Consider the following 15,894-nt stretch of genomic DNA (forward strand, 5'->3'; position numbering starts at 1 on the left):
GTTTTATATCAGGGGGCTGAAAGAAGCTAGGAACTGGCCCAAAACGACCAATAGACTACAAGTTACTGGCTGAAACCTCACAAAACTGGACCAACAGGCAGCTCAATGCTTCCCACTCCCACTGGTAAGCAAGGGAACTTCCTCTCTTCCAAATTAGGCAAAGAATCAGTAACAGGAACTGCAAACAAAGTCCAGGGATCAGCAAGCTCTGAAACTGGACTACTCTAGCTCAGTAAGGTGGGAAAACAAGAGATATATATTTTTTTTTTTCAGAAAACAAGCAGAAACAGATACAGTAAACACTTATAAATGCTATAAATCGGCTATCACAGCCTACACAAACAATTTGCAACAATTACAGATTTTAAAAGTAACAAACTGAGAAATCAAGTGCAAAAACAGAATAAATGCAGAAAAACAATAACAATGTATCAGCAAGCAGGCGAAATACAGTTGCTAGATAAATAGAAGTGGAAAGCCACAAAAAATATACTTAAATCAGGTAAAGTCGCTTTTTTAGCTCTCTGAAGCTTGGATTACTCTGCTGGCCACCACGAGGATCTGTGCTGAGCAGGTACAAGCTAAAAAACGTGCGTTTAGCGTGTTTTATATCAGGGGGCTGAAAGAAGCTAGGAACTGGCCCAAAACGACCAATAGACTACAAGTTACTGGCTGAAACCTCACAAAACTGGACCAATAGGCAGCTCAATGCTTCCCACTCCCACTGGTAAGCAAGGGAACTTCCTCTCTCCCAAATTAGGCAAAGAATCAGTAACAGGAACTGCAAACAAAGTCCAGGGATCAGCAAGCTCTGAAACTGGACTACTCTAGCTCAGTAAGGCGGGAAAACAAGAGATATTTTTTTTTTTTCAGAAAACAAGCAGAAACAGATACAGTAAACACTTATAAATGCTATAAATCGGCTATCACAGCCTACACAAACAATTTGCAACAATTACAGATTTTAAAAGTAACAAACTGAGAAATCAAGTGCAAAAACAGAATAAATGCAGAAAAACAATAACAATGTATCAGCAAGCAGGTGAAATACAGTTGCTAGATAAATAGAAGTGGAAAGCCACAAAAAATATACTTAAATCAGGTAAAGTCGCATTTTTAGCTTCGTATGAAAAACAAGCAGACGTAACATGAGATAGCCATCATTAGTAACCATGACAATAGCTCACCAGACAAAGGGTTTCTGTAACATACACTGAAGAAAGAGGGCAAAATACAAATGAAAACAAGAATTCTAGATGGGAGGTCTAAGCAACAAATTCCTCTCCAGGCTTGACTATACTTGTGAAATGGAGTCATTAGTAGAGACAAAATCAGTTCTTTCCTTGAAGATTGGTAAGAAGGCAAGGAAGGAAGAAGCTGTTGTGATAAAAAGGCCAGTGATCTACATGGAAAATGTTTTCCATTTTGTTTCTACAGGCTTTCCTAGTGGAAAAAACTTGTGAGAAGTTGATAACTCCACGGCCCACAGCAGCCAAGGCTGGACCATAGTACTATCATAGAAATTTGAGACTTGTGGTTGGTTAGAAGGTATGGAGAAAATAGTACTTGATCTCCACTGAGTGAGATAGGGAATCCAGACTGAGCTCCAGAATTTCTGGTCAATGTGTAAGATAAGACCAGAAAGGAGAGAGAAAGAGAGAGAGATAAAAAGTGTACCTCACTATATCAGGATAAGGAAAACTGTTAGTAGAGATCCTGCATCTGCTGTCTTTATGAGAAACTTCAGGACAATGGAAGAAGGGGAAATGGTCTAGAAAAGGCTTTCCTGAAGTTGGACAATGTTAGGAGATCTGTGTTTTTTCTGGAGACATGACAAGAGATATTGGTCTCTGAGGGGGACCATGTGGTTAGATCATCTTCTAACTCCATATGAGTTCCTACCATGGCAGGGGAGCATCCAAGGAAACTGTAGCAGGTAAAGGAAATATAGACAGACAGTGGCTAGCTTGAGAAAAAGTCCTCTGAAAAGGTCCAGCAAAAAATACAATGTAAGCAAGTTGGAAGGATTATAGCTAGAAGAATTAAAAACAAAGAAGAAACACGAACTACAAAATGAACTGGCACCTCACATAAGTGTCATGTTTAATCATAGCCTCACCTCAGGCTTTGTGCCCACTGAGTGCCGCACAGCTACAGTTATCCCACTCCACAAGGGGGGATCCACCTTGGATCCCGGGAACTACCACCCCATCAGTCTGACAAGCCTGATCTGCAAGGCCATGGAATGTATTATCATGGAACTTATAAACAAAGACATTGGCAACCTTAAAACACTGGACCCCACCCAGTTTGGGTTTGTGAAGGGCCGATCTTGTCTCATGAACCTGACTGACTTCTTTGAATCAGTCTCCAGAGCCATGGACAAAGGTAAGGCAGTCCACACAGCCTATCTGGACCTCGCCAAGGCCTTTGACACCATTCCACACTCTGGACTCACAGATAAACTTACTAAGCTGGGCATAATCCCTACGTCACTCAATAGGTTGCCAAATGGCTTACTGACAGAACCCACACTGTAAAAGTAGCCGACTCCAAATCCAGCTCCAGAAAAGTGACAAGTGGAGTACCTCAGGGTTCAGTCCTGGGACCGCTCTTGTTTGGCATCTACTTCTCTGAAGTACAGGCCAACACTAAGGGACTCTGGCTAACAAAGTTCGCAGATGACTGCAAACTGGGAGCCATTAATGAATCCCCAGATGATGTGGATACTCTACAAAAGGGCCTTACAGAAATAGATGCTTGGTGCCAGAGCCATGGGCTCAAGCTCAATGCCAAGAAATATATAGTTATGCCCTTTGGGAAAAAACATGTAACCGTGAATTACCACATAGTTGGCAGTACACTAAACACCGAAAGTGTGATAAGACACTTAGGGACACAGGTGGACAGAGGTCTCACCTTCGATAACCACATCGCCACAACAGTCTGGAAATCCTTCTATGTGGCACGCCTCAACACTAAGGGCTTTTCATCCAGAAAAAAGGAGGTCATTGTCCGACTGTACTCATGCCTCATTAGACCCATTATAGAATGCAACGCCCCATTTGGTACGTACCTCTCAAGACATCTGCAACAACTGGAAAGGCAACAGAAATACTGCACTAAGAGAATCACAGGCCTAAAGCAGATGCCCTACACTGACCGCCTTAAAAAACTCCAGCTATACTCCATCGCATATCGAATACTCAGAGGCAATCTCTGCTTAACATACAAGGCCATGTCAAACCCAGAGCTGTTGGACATGCTACACTTAAAGAAATCCCAATCCCTCACAGCCACACGCTCCAGGGATCTAAACCTTGTCATCATAATAAACAAAACATGCTGGAGGGATAGGTTCCTGACCTAGAGACTCCCCAGACTCTGGAACAGACTGCCCATACATGTTAAGCAGAGCGCCTCTTTGGCCCTCTTCAAAAGGAACCTTGATGATTGGATGGGAGAAAAGAAATTCACCCTGCGGATCACGTCAGTCGCCCTGCTAGACAGGGGTCCAGGGAAGTAAATAGTGTGGGAAGAAATAGCCAGAGAATTGTTATGGCTAGGCTTGTATAGGCCCTAGGGTCGATAGCTGAGTACCACCCTATGAACCTATGAACCCATGGAGTTGATTAGAGGAAAACAGTGACAGTTTTGTTTAAAGTGACATACAAACAACAAATGATACCACCTTTGGTAGACCAAGAAGGCTGAACACAAATAGAAGAACTCAACTGCATTTTTATACTGTCCCGACCAACCAGCATTAGAAAAATACCTTGGAGGCTGAGGACAGAGTAAAGAACAGAGATCTGAAAGAGTAGTGACTAACTCTCAGTGAGAAGAACAGATGACTTCAAAGCACCTATCTATATTAAGATGGTATTGCTACATCTTTGAGGTATATGGACCACATTCTTTAGACTGATTTAGGATACTTAGCTGTAGAAAAGGTTACAGTATCCTTATCTTTGTCTTTTCCTTTTTGTTTTTTTTTTTTTTTTGCACTGCAGGTATGGTTTGTGAAGTTAGTCCAGGAATGCAGATAGAAGGAAACATGATGTTAAACAGTCTAGATGCATGCACAGCCCAGGCAGAGTGGCAAGATGCTGGTGGGTTATCAAAAGGGGAATATCTAGAACCCTAAGTCTGTGGACCACCTATTATAGTAGTATAAAGTAACTGGTGGTATAGAGGGTATATCCCTGTGTAAGCTAATTACTGGTGGGCACATCTTCCACTAATTCCCTACACCAGGAGGATTAATCAAAGGGGGTATTAAATATAGATGTCTTAGGGAGTTGCCGAGGTATCGTAGCTTTGTGCAAGCATATCTGATAACAGAGTAATCAGGGCCGTTGGTTAAAAGGCACCTTCCATTAGCTGAGGAATCTGACTTTTTGAAGTATTTGAAAGAAAAAAAAGAGCGAATCAGAAAAATTAATTAATGATTCTTTAGCAATAACAGATAAGGGCGATCTGTGTGATCCGTGGTATCGCACAATCACTAGCATGCATGTCTGCTGATGGTAAAAACTGGATCAACTCTTTGGAAGTCATTTGAGATCCTCTAAAGATATGAGCTTTGCAAGTATGAAAGTTCTGCCTTACACATTATAAGGCCTAGAGAAGCACGGTGGCAGTAAACAACTTCATCGTGGGAGCATCTAAGGAGACCTGCGTGAATAAGCATCCCCAAGCAGTTTTCCATTTAGGTACGAGCCATACTCATTCATTGTCCCAAACGTACTGCACTGAGAAGATACAAAGGGAATGCCACGGTCCATGGACAAAAGAAAAAATGCTATAACACCAGATTGAGAATCCCTCTTATTGCTGTAAGAGGCTCAGTGGAGGATTTTGGCATGAGCTCTCTTACTCATAGAACTCCAAGGGAAAAAATCCCTTGGAAATATACTCTAGAGAAAAAAGGACACTTCAGAGTGAAGCAAATCCTGGCCTCTGAAAACAAGGAAAAAGAAGGGGGGAGAGAGAGAGAGAGACATTAAGTAGGGTCAGAAAACCTCTTTCCAAGTGTCATGCTGAAGATTCTTGAAGATGACAACAGGTTTCCTATCTTGGACCCTATCGTTTGGGAGAGGGGGCACCATGGTGGAGGATCCTGAATGGACAAGACGGTTCAAGGAAGACTGGGGACTAACCCATCCAAAGCCAAGCAGAGTGAACCTATTCAGGGGATCAAAATGCAAGGTGAGATGTAAGCATCCAAGGTAAACCTGTAGCCTGTGTTAGAAAGGGGAACCAGTCTTACAGAACAATGTCATGAAGCCACGACTGGCAGGAACTGTGCGGAACTCCATGCAAGCTTAAAACATATGGAGACGAGGAACATAGCAGACTACTGAAGTAGTGTTAAAAAGTTGATGTCTATCTCTTGTCTGTAGAACTTAGGGCACAGATTTTCTAGTGAGGCGCCATACTATAAGGAAAATAGGGATGGACCAGAGGTTATAAATAGTTTCATAGATGAATACTAGGCTAACTGCTCTTGTGGACCATTTGAAGCCTAGCCAATTAAGTCATGTGACAATCAAGCCCTGCACCTTGTGTCCTTAAGGCAAATATCATAACCATTATGCCAATCAGGAATAAATCTTGTACTCTGGCAACAGAGGCAAGGTCTTAACCCTTATGGCAGCAGGGCTGTCGGTGTCTGAGTTCAGGAAATCTGGACAAGGAACAAAGGCCACAAAATATGGACACATTTTGAATATTGCTCTTTTATGGGACTGAACTCCAGAAATAGTGGGACCCATACCCCTCAATCATTTGCTGCAAGAAATCTGGACAAAGCCATAAATAAAAGTGGGACAAAGACCCAAAAGTATGGACACTTTTTAAATATTGCTCTAACAAACTTAGAAAGTTGACAGAATAGCAGGTTTACATTACCATTAGTTCTCTAAAAGGTATTAAGTCTGAAACTCAAATGTCTGCCATTATTCTCTAACTTCAGTCTTTAATGATTTGCCAAAATATGAAGCAAAAATCTGGACATTCTGCAAATATCTGTACAGTGAGAGGTATGGCAGGACTGGAAGATCCAAGGGAAGGTTAGGATCTGAAGAAGCTAAATGTTGCTAAATAGTTTCAGATCCAAAAATAGATCCACTCTCTCCAAACAACCTGCTATTCTGGAGTCCTAGATTTAAGATCCATGGAGAGCACTATCCGAGCAGATTGAATCAGAGGTGGGGGGTAGGATCCAAAAACTTGTGTCTGCTTTTTTTGTTTGTTTGTTTAAAACTAGACAGCTGAGTGTCAACTTTGGCAATGAAGCTAAAAGTCAAAATGCCAACTATTTGCCAGAGAGTTAGACATTTGTGGGCAGTAATGAAAATGTGGGGGTTCAAAGCTACAACATAGTCAATAGTTCAATCTGAAGGGCTTCTCGAATCTGAAGAAGACCCACTAATCCAGTAGCTTTGGATCTGAAGGTGCCATATCCTAGAAAAGTTGAGTTCTTCATAAACACCTGGCATCCAAAGCACTCCCCGATATCTTGATTGTGCAGTTCCAACCGGGGGGTATTAGGAGCTGAAGGAGGCCCCAGGAGCTACGGATCCAAGGAGTTGGATCTGAGATCATCTAGGTGTTTGGCTCCTCTTTGTTGTTTTTTTTTTTTTTTTTTTTTACTGAAGCCATAGTAAAGTAGAGCTGTCTCAGTCCTTCCTGAGAGACATCTACTCATCAGAAACTCAGTTCATCATTAGGAAGCTGTTTAAACAAAAAAAAAATACTATAAATTTCCTTCACAGTGAGAATCAATACTGTACCTTGTAAATGAGAGGTTAACACCTTAACTAAAAGGAAAACCTCTAAACCTTAAGAGTATTTTGCAAACCTAGAAGTTGAAAGATCAACAAGCTTTGCTTTAGCAAGAATTTACTGAAGGGTATTAGTCTGAAAAAATGAAAGAATACCAGAAAAACTGCAATTTTATGAGAAATGGCTATCTACTCAACTTTATAAGAAATAGACAAACAGTAGGAAAGATGGAAAAACATAAAGATCCCAGCTGCTGGCGGTTACCGAGCAGGCCAAGGCACTCTGACGAAAAAGGACAGAAGAAGTGATGGCTGAGCACTTTGCTAAGTGAGAAAAAACATCACCGCACAAAGGATAAACAAACAAGGAACAAGCCCTGAGACTAAAGACTGCAATAGGGCAGAGTTAGCAAGCACAAAACACCAGCAAGAGCCACCTGAAGAAAAAACAAGTAAACAGAAATAACAACATACAGCTGCAGTCGGCTGTTAAGGCAGGTAGGTAACACTACTAGACAAGAAAAACTAAAACTGACTAAAAGAGCTGAAATAAAGAAATGTAGGGGAAAATAGACAAATAAGCTACCTTACAGCTCGAGAAATAGAATCTTCCGTCTTAACTTTTAGGAGGCAAATGAGATCTGAGGAGTTAGGGGGACTGTAGTAATTTGTGGCAAAAGGGAGGAGCTCAAGATTAGGATCCAAAGTCTTGCAAAAGTAGCCGAGCCGGATATGAGGACTGGATCCGAGACCAATCAGAGAGGAAGAATGAAAAGGACAACATCAGATGGTTTGGCTCTGTCACATCATGTGCCAACATCTGGACTACAATTAAAATAATTAATCTGTAACAATATGGTTCCACAAGGAACAAGCCTCAGTGAGATGGAGAGGTTTCCAGGGTGGGAGAGGGGAAGAGCATGAACAGGCAGAGGGGTCTATATCACTTAATCAAACGTTTATTACATTGAATACCTAATGATCAAACCATATTCATCAAGTTACTATCAAAGGAAGTACCTAAAAAAGAAGTTATATACTCACCATAACATTCCATCTGAGTAGGTAACTTCATTTGTCAGCAACCTGTGTGTATCGGATCAGACCCGGATCCGAGCCAGCAGCTTTCCAAGCTAGAGATCCGAGCTCCAAGCTCCTCCCCCTTACTCATAATAACCTGCTACCCCCTTCCAATCCTCAGATCACGTTTGCCCATCTATATAATCTCACAACGACAAAACAACAACCTGAAGAATCCTAACCTAAGGATTAAACAAATTACCTGAGAAACCATCCTAGGGTTCAGGTAATCAAAGAACCAGGTTTGGGGGAAGGAGGGAGGGTCGGTTGCTGACAAATGAAGTTACCTACTCAGATGGAACTTTATGGTGAGTACATAACTTCTTTATCTGAAGTAGATAACTTCATTTGATTATCAACCTGTTGGACAGAGTCCCCAGCTACCAAAAAACTGGGGAGGTCCTCAGGGAAGGATATTCCGGAGCACTGCAGAGCCAAAGGCTGCCCTACCTCTAGACACTAAATCCAATTTATAGTGAGAGATAAAGGTATGAGAGGATGCCCAAGTAGCCGCAGAGCAAATGTCATCCAAGGGAACTCTCTGCAGCAGATGCAGCCATAGAGCGGGTAAAATGAGCATGAACCCCTGTAGGCTCCGGCAGGCCAGATAGCTTGTATGTGAGCAGAATGCAATTCGAAATCCATCTGGCCAGAGTTACCTTCGACACAGGCTTACTGAAGAAGGGTTTTGCAAAGGAGACAAAGAGCTGATCAGACTTGTGGAATGCAGCTGTTCTGTGTAAATAAAAACGTAACTGTCAATGAACATCTAACAAATGAAGTTTTAACTCCCCTTTCTTTTGGTAATTAGGGAAAAAAACTGGAAGATTAATGGACTGATTGATGTTCACCTCAGAGGCCACTTTAGGTAGAAAGGACGTGTTAGTCCTGAGAGAGACCATGTCCTTATGGAAAACAAGATACTGGGCTTTAATATAGAGGGCCTGAAGTTCCGACACCCTTCTAGCAGAGGTAATCGCTACTAAAATTACAGTTTTCCAGAACAAGAATTTCAAATTAACAGAAGCAGCAGGTTCAAAAGGAGGTCCAGTCAGAGCCTGTAGGACCAAAGTTAGATCCCATGGAGGGACGGGGTTCCTAGTAGGAGGTCTCAAGAGGAACGTACCTTTCAGAAAGGTCTTGCAAATTCTTGGTGGACGCGAGGGGATTGAGATTGTCCCCAATGTGAAAATGGGAGATGGCAGCCATTTGAACCTTTACAGTAGAATAACTGGCTCCTTGCTGAAAAATATGAGATAGGAAATCGAGCATTGCTGGGATAGGAGCAGTGAAAGGGTCTAATTTCCTATGAGATGCCCAAATGGAAAAATGCTTCCATTTACTATTGTAAACCTTCCTGGGAGAAGGCTTATACGCCGCTACCAGGATAGATCTGACTGCAGACGAGATACCGGGAGTCCTAGCAACTAATGGAACTGGATCAACCAAGCTGAGAGTTTGAGATGGACCAGATTCGGGGGTATCAATCCCGAACGATGAGATATCAGATCCGGGATGGGATCCAAGATCCAGAGAGGAGCTATAAGATGAGACCGTAGGTACGGGAACCAGGCTTGACGAGGCCAGAATGGGGCTATGAGGATAATCTTGTTCCCCAACCGACGAGCTTTCTGTAAGAATTTTGTTATCAATGGAAGAGGAGGATAAGCATAAAGACCGGGTGGCCAAGCATGAACTAGAGCATCTCTGGGGCTTTCCCCCTGAGGGGGAATTAGAGCAAAAAACGGGCTGCACTTCGCGTTGGAAGGCGACGCGAAGAGATCGCAGCAAGGCTGACCCCACTTGCGGAAGATCTGTTTCACTACTAAGGGATTCAGAGACCAATCATAAGGTGCGAGGATAGTTCGACTCAGTTTGTCCGCTAGGATGTTGGACCGATCCGGAATGTGTGTTGCTAACAGAAAACGGTTGGTGGATATCGCCCAGTCCCAAACTCCCATGGCCTCTCGGCAAAGAGGGTAAGACCTGGTCCCCTCCTGTTTGTTGATATACCAGACCACTGAAATGTTGTCTGACTGAATCGCAATAGTCCCTGGAGGGAGAAAGGCAAGAAGGGCTTGCAACGGGCTGGGGCGTCAGCGCAGGCTGCTCCTGGGACTGGATGATGGAAGACAAGCCCAGCTGCAAGGGAGTGGGGGCAGAATCAGAAGAAAAAGCAGGGGGGTCTCGAACCTCTTGAGAGGACCCTCTCCATCACGCTGAAAGCCAAGGGTGAACCGATCTCTCTCGGCTCCGTGGTTAACACCCTCGGATCTGGCGCGGGGATCGGCATCGGAGCCGAAGCTCTCGGACCTGAGAAGGAAGTGTGCTCCGACCGAAATGGAGCCGAAGACACACTGGCCCCTTTGGATCCGATGCGCAGCTCTCAGCCCCGAGAGCTTGGATCCGAAAGGGGATCCAACAAACTCGAGGGCATGGCCGGCGTCGAGGTAGCGATAACCATTGGCGCCAACTCCCTGACTACGAGACTCTTCGGATCCGAAGGCTCCGAAACCCGATAGTGGATCGGAGAAGGAGCTATCAGGACAAAAAGTGTGGTTGAACACCCCCCCGGAGGGGGGGGGGGAGGCAGCAGCACTCCCATCTGCAGTTGGGTTTGGAGGAAACGATGCATCATCCGGTCCATATCAGCGTCGGAGAGGCTACGGGTTGACCTAGAGGAGGCCACCGAAGCTGGCCAGGAGGGCAGCCGCGATGACCTTGAAGATGGTCGGGCCTCCTCCTCTGGCTCCAGGGAAAAACGTGGAGAACGGAGCCAAGGGGAGGAAGGCCCGAAGACCTTCTGGGGTGAGGAGATTAGTTTAGCAGGTGAGCCCGAGGGAGCTGAGTCGGCCCGCCGCTTGTGGCTTCTATGCCTCTCTTTCTCCCTCTCTCTCTCTCTCTCTCTCTCTCTCTCTCTCTCTTGTCTTTTTTTGAGTCCCTCTCTCTCTGGGAAGAAGTGGGATGTTGAGTCCCAGCCAGGGGAGAGGGGACAGCAAGCTGAGCAGCCGCAGCCATGGCTGTAGCCACCGAGGAAGAGGAGGAGGAAGCCGTCTCCAAGGGTAGGAGACCCACCAGAATCAGCTTATTCCTCCTATCCCTCAGGGCCCGGGGGTTAAAGGCTGTGCAAATTTGGCAGCCCGATGATAGATGTGGTACCCCCAGGCAGAGGAAGCACTCAGTGTGGTCATCCGCTGGGGAAAGCTTATGGCCACACTCAGTGAACTTAGAAAAGATGGCCTTTGGGGCCTTGGCCATGATTTCTAAACTAAAACACACGCGCCCACACAAACACTATAAGGGAAAGGGTTCACTAAGCTTTAAACTACGAGGGTAAAACTCAGGGGTTTAAACTAGGGAATTGTACTATCCACACACACAAAAGCTAGAAAGATTTTGAGAAAAAAAAATCTACTTACAATCACCTAAACGCTAGGAGCTCGAGAAACTCGTGCCTGACAAAGCCGCGGCAAACAAGATCTGAGGATTAGAAGGAGGTAGCAGGGTATTATGGGTAAGGGGGAGGAGCTTGGAGCTCGGATCTCTAGCTTAGAAAGCTGCCGGTTCGGATCCGGGTCGAATCCGATACCCAAAGGTTGATGATCAAATGAAGTTGCCTACTTCAGTTCATCGAATATACAGTTAACCAAAATATGTTTGTTGGCCAACAACATACATTACAACATGGTAAACAAATAAACTTTAAACAACAAACATCCATGACACAGTACAAAACTTTTCTGAACACTAATATTACAAAACTGTTTACAACTTAAATGTACAAACCAAACTAAATAACTAAACTTACATTACAAAAATAACACTTTCTATAAGTAAAGAACCTCACAAACCAATGTCTGCAGAAGTGAGCTTACCCTAATAAATAAACAAGTAAAATGGGCATTACCTGATTTTTAAAACATGCCCCACACTTTTTTTCTTCGTTTTTGCAGTAGGGCAAGCCCCCTGCACCCCCCCCCCCAATTCAATATACTAACTCCAAGATTGCACTACATTGAGGAAAAGGGCAAACAAAGAATATGCAATGAATATTCATGCCATCATCGGTATGAATATTGCTTTATTTTCACCAATTGCTGGATGGTGGGAGGGGTTTAGGTGGGAGTTTCTACTACGAATCCTGCAAGGTATACACTGTCATTGATACATATCTATCGTTCTAGGATGGCTAGCTAAAACCTTTTGACAAGATTACATTTGATGTTTAAGTACTTCGATTAATAGTAAGTTCAACAAATACAGTTTGATCATTAGGCATTCAACAAAATAAACATCCGATTAAGTGATATAAATCCCAGACAGAGAGTCATGCTGACTGAAAGGATTTTCCCTGACTTTTTGAGGCTTTATTAGAAATGTGCTTATCAGCTCCTTGCAACTTACAGAAAAAAAGGAGCAGAGGAGGAAGGGAAATTTCTAAAAGCTCTGAAAAAGGAAGGTTGAAAAATCACTGTAACTCTCTGAATCACTTTCCCTTTTTAACATACTTCGTTATGCCCTCAGCTGCACAAGCAGGGCTGATGTTAGCATTTTGGGGGCCCCCAGCAAATTTCAAGTTGGGCCCCTTGGGCACTTCTAGTCTAAATATTAACACATCAGTGCCACCCCCAAACAACCATTTAGTTCATACTGCTTTAGGAGCACTATGCACAGAATGACCTGTAGCTACAATGCTCTTACATTACAACAGGCCTGTGTACCACAGTATGTTGGTCAGTCTCACAAAGGGACATTTACAGTTACTAGCATTTAGTTGCAACAATGATACATTACAATGACTCTATGTACAGGTTTGGACTTAATAGAAATGGCACCATAGGCACTGCCTACTCTTTTCCTCCCCAGTGTGCACACATGCACACACACACACACACACACACACACACACACACACACACACACACACACACACACACACACGCACGCATGCACACACACACACACACACACACACACACACACGGGTGTACGCGCACGCACACGTGCACACAAATCCTCCAGTGCTTTCCTCTGCCCCCCCATCTTGGCTCCTCACAAAATGCACATTACTTTTTTCTTCTGTTTCACATTTAAACTTTTCAAGAAGCCATAACTTTTCTGTATGCTCAGAAGTGCATTTTAATGCTTTTTCTTTTTACATAATCTTTTCATCCTTTTCATCCAATAATGGCTTGAACAGAAATTATGATTAAGGAAAGAAATTCAGTGTGGTTCAGCTTTAATTTTCCATGAATCCTTTAGAGACACCTTTCCTGACCAAGACAGTACAGTAAACTCAATAGGCGCTGCATTAGTAGAGCGGTTTACTTTGTCGCCTCACAGGTTCTCTGGTTCAATGCTGGTATGCATTCTATGTGGAGTCTGCATGTCCTCCCTGTGCTCACGTGGGTTTCCTTCAGATACTCTGGTTTCCTCCCATATTCCAAAGACATGCATTTGGTGCATTTCTCCCTGGGCTTCAGCTGAAAATTGTGTCTGTCCTAGTTGGACTTTCCCGGTCAACAAAAGTAAAATAAATAAATTAAAGCAGAGACCCCAGAAGGCATAGGGGTATAGATATTCTGGGATGCATCTTTCCCAACTTTTTAATCCAACAGTGGCCAAAACAAAAATCATGACTAAGAAAAGAGTTTCAGTGTTATTTTCTTATTTCAAGGAAGAAATAAAGTGTGCCCAAGACAATGTTCAAAGCCAACAAAATAGTAGCCCGCAATAAACAAGCCAATTCTTGTGAGGATATACAAATCCTATATGGAATGCTGCCTGCCTCCATACCCCCCCCCCCCAAAAAAAAAAAAAGACAGTCATTTCCTGAGCACCCCTCTGGTGTTAGACTGGGATGAAAAAATAGGTTCAAGTCATGTATGTCAAGTTACTGCTGTCATACATATACATAGCACCTAACTCCAAAGGCAGCCACCTGTATATGTGCCTGATGTGTGACTGTGAGGAAAGTGAAAAAAATGATTACAGTAATGTATTCCAATTTGCCGATTCCAGACAGTATACTGCCTCTACACAAGCTATAGTAAACTTTTTTGTACACCTCTGAGGTTTGTGAGAATAGTAAATATAAACAATGACCATACTGTCACAAGCTATGATGTCTTCCTGTGCACACCCCTAAGGTTTGACTGTGATGAAAATTAAAGAAGTAATGACCATACAATCCCCAGCTCCATAAAATTCACAACAAACTTTGGTACAGACACACATCTGAGCAGGGCTTGTTTTAGAATGGGTACAGATAAGGGCAGAGGCCACCATTAAGTCCAAGTCAACATCCATTTATATAGTCTGGGGAGTGGGGACCACCAGACTCCTAGAACATCTAAATGTCATATATTTTATGCTTAACTTTTGAAATATAACTACTTGTTAACTACATTTTTTTAATGATACCCACAACAGTAATGTATGTCTGCTGGCAGTATTGGGTGTGTTCCAAGATAAAAATCCCCACACACACACACACACACTTGTGCATAAGCCATAGCAATACTAGTTTTACACTTATTTCAGCAAATAGCAATTCACTGAACAACACTGGTACTGCCACACTAGATCAGTAACTGTGTTTAGCAATCATCAAACAGAAGCAGGGGTAAGTCACTTTTAGTTGCCCCATTGAAGAGTAATGTATACCTGTTACTGTCCCTGATTTCGCAGACTGCCATGATTTTACCTCATAACTTTGCTCTGGCCCTTGTAAAAAGTTTGATTTCCTGATAAATCATTTAGGACTGCAGATAGTCAATAAATCCAGAGATCAGAGTTTTATACCTTTTATTGTCAAAAACATGCATGTTGATGCAAAGTGTGTTGTTCTATTAACTTTGTAAGTAAATAAGAGTAATATTTAAAACGTGTTCTTGATTTTGAGTCACTATTATTTTTGACTTTGCTCAGAATTCTTGAGCAAAGAGAGTTATAGCATCTGGTGTTCTGCCAGTATTTAGAAAACTCCCTGAAAGAGAAAGCCATCCCTGAAGAATGGAAGCATCAGCTTTTCTTAAAACACAAGGTATGCACAGATATCAGTCACTCAGGGCTATTGATCTCTCTAGTGCTTAACTTGCTCATGTTCATTATTAACTTTATCCTAACAGGGTCACATCACAGCCCTGTTTAGGTTAAAGAGAGTGACCCAGAAAAATTAATACATTTTCCTCATCTTTTTTCCCCAACCAGCAGCAGCTTTTTTCAGGCACCCACACAATCAAGGATGATTAAATGCCCCCCTCCCCTGCTGCCACGTGTTTTACAGATACCTAAACCTGACTATATTGTAAGTTTTAGTGGACAGAATGTCCATCAGTAGGATTTAACTAAGCCAGAGCACTATGTCAGTGTTAAAATATTTAATTCAGTTGTAAAACCTGTTACTTAATGAAACACTGTTACTATAACCAGAGATATTTTGAATTTTAAAGAAGATATAAATAAGAGTTATTATTATCCACTTGGTTTGACAGACATGTAAAAAAATATCAGGATAAGATAACTTGCTGTGGAGCGACCGCAGGGTTCACTGGTGCTAAAGCCGGCTATGTACAGAAGGGTTAAATAGAAAAAGAATTTATGTACTTGCAATAACATTTCATCTGTGTTGTCCATTTTCATTCATCCTTGACAACTGGGTTAGGTTCCGATATTGGAACCAACTCAGTTGTTACTACGGCTCACACAGGCCAAAAACTCTCAGGCTTCACCCTTACCCATAATCCTCATCTCCCAGTTACCTCAGATCAAGTTTGCAGATTAGAAATAAAGCATGTATAAATATATATATATATATATATATATATATATATATATATATATATATATATATATGGGTCTACCTGACATGGTCGACAGTTCATATAATCGACACTCATTTGGTCGACAGTTCATTTGGTTGACAAGCAGATTTGCCCCCTTCCCCAATGTTGTGCAACCCTGGAGTTGATATATATAGTTAGGGGGTGTGTGGGGGGCACAGCCCCCCACATTGGGGGGGGTG

This window comes from Protopterus annectens, chromosome 7.part1 (assembly GCF_019279795.1).
Source record: "Protopterus annectens isolate FY-2018-M chromosome 7.part1, PAN1.0, whole genome shotgun sequence".
Lineage (NCBI taxonomy): Eukaryota > Metazoa > Chordata > Ceratodontiformes > Protopteridae > Protopterus > Protopterus annectens.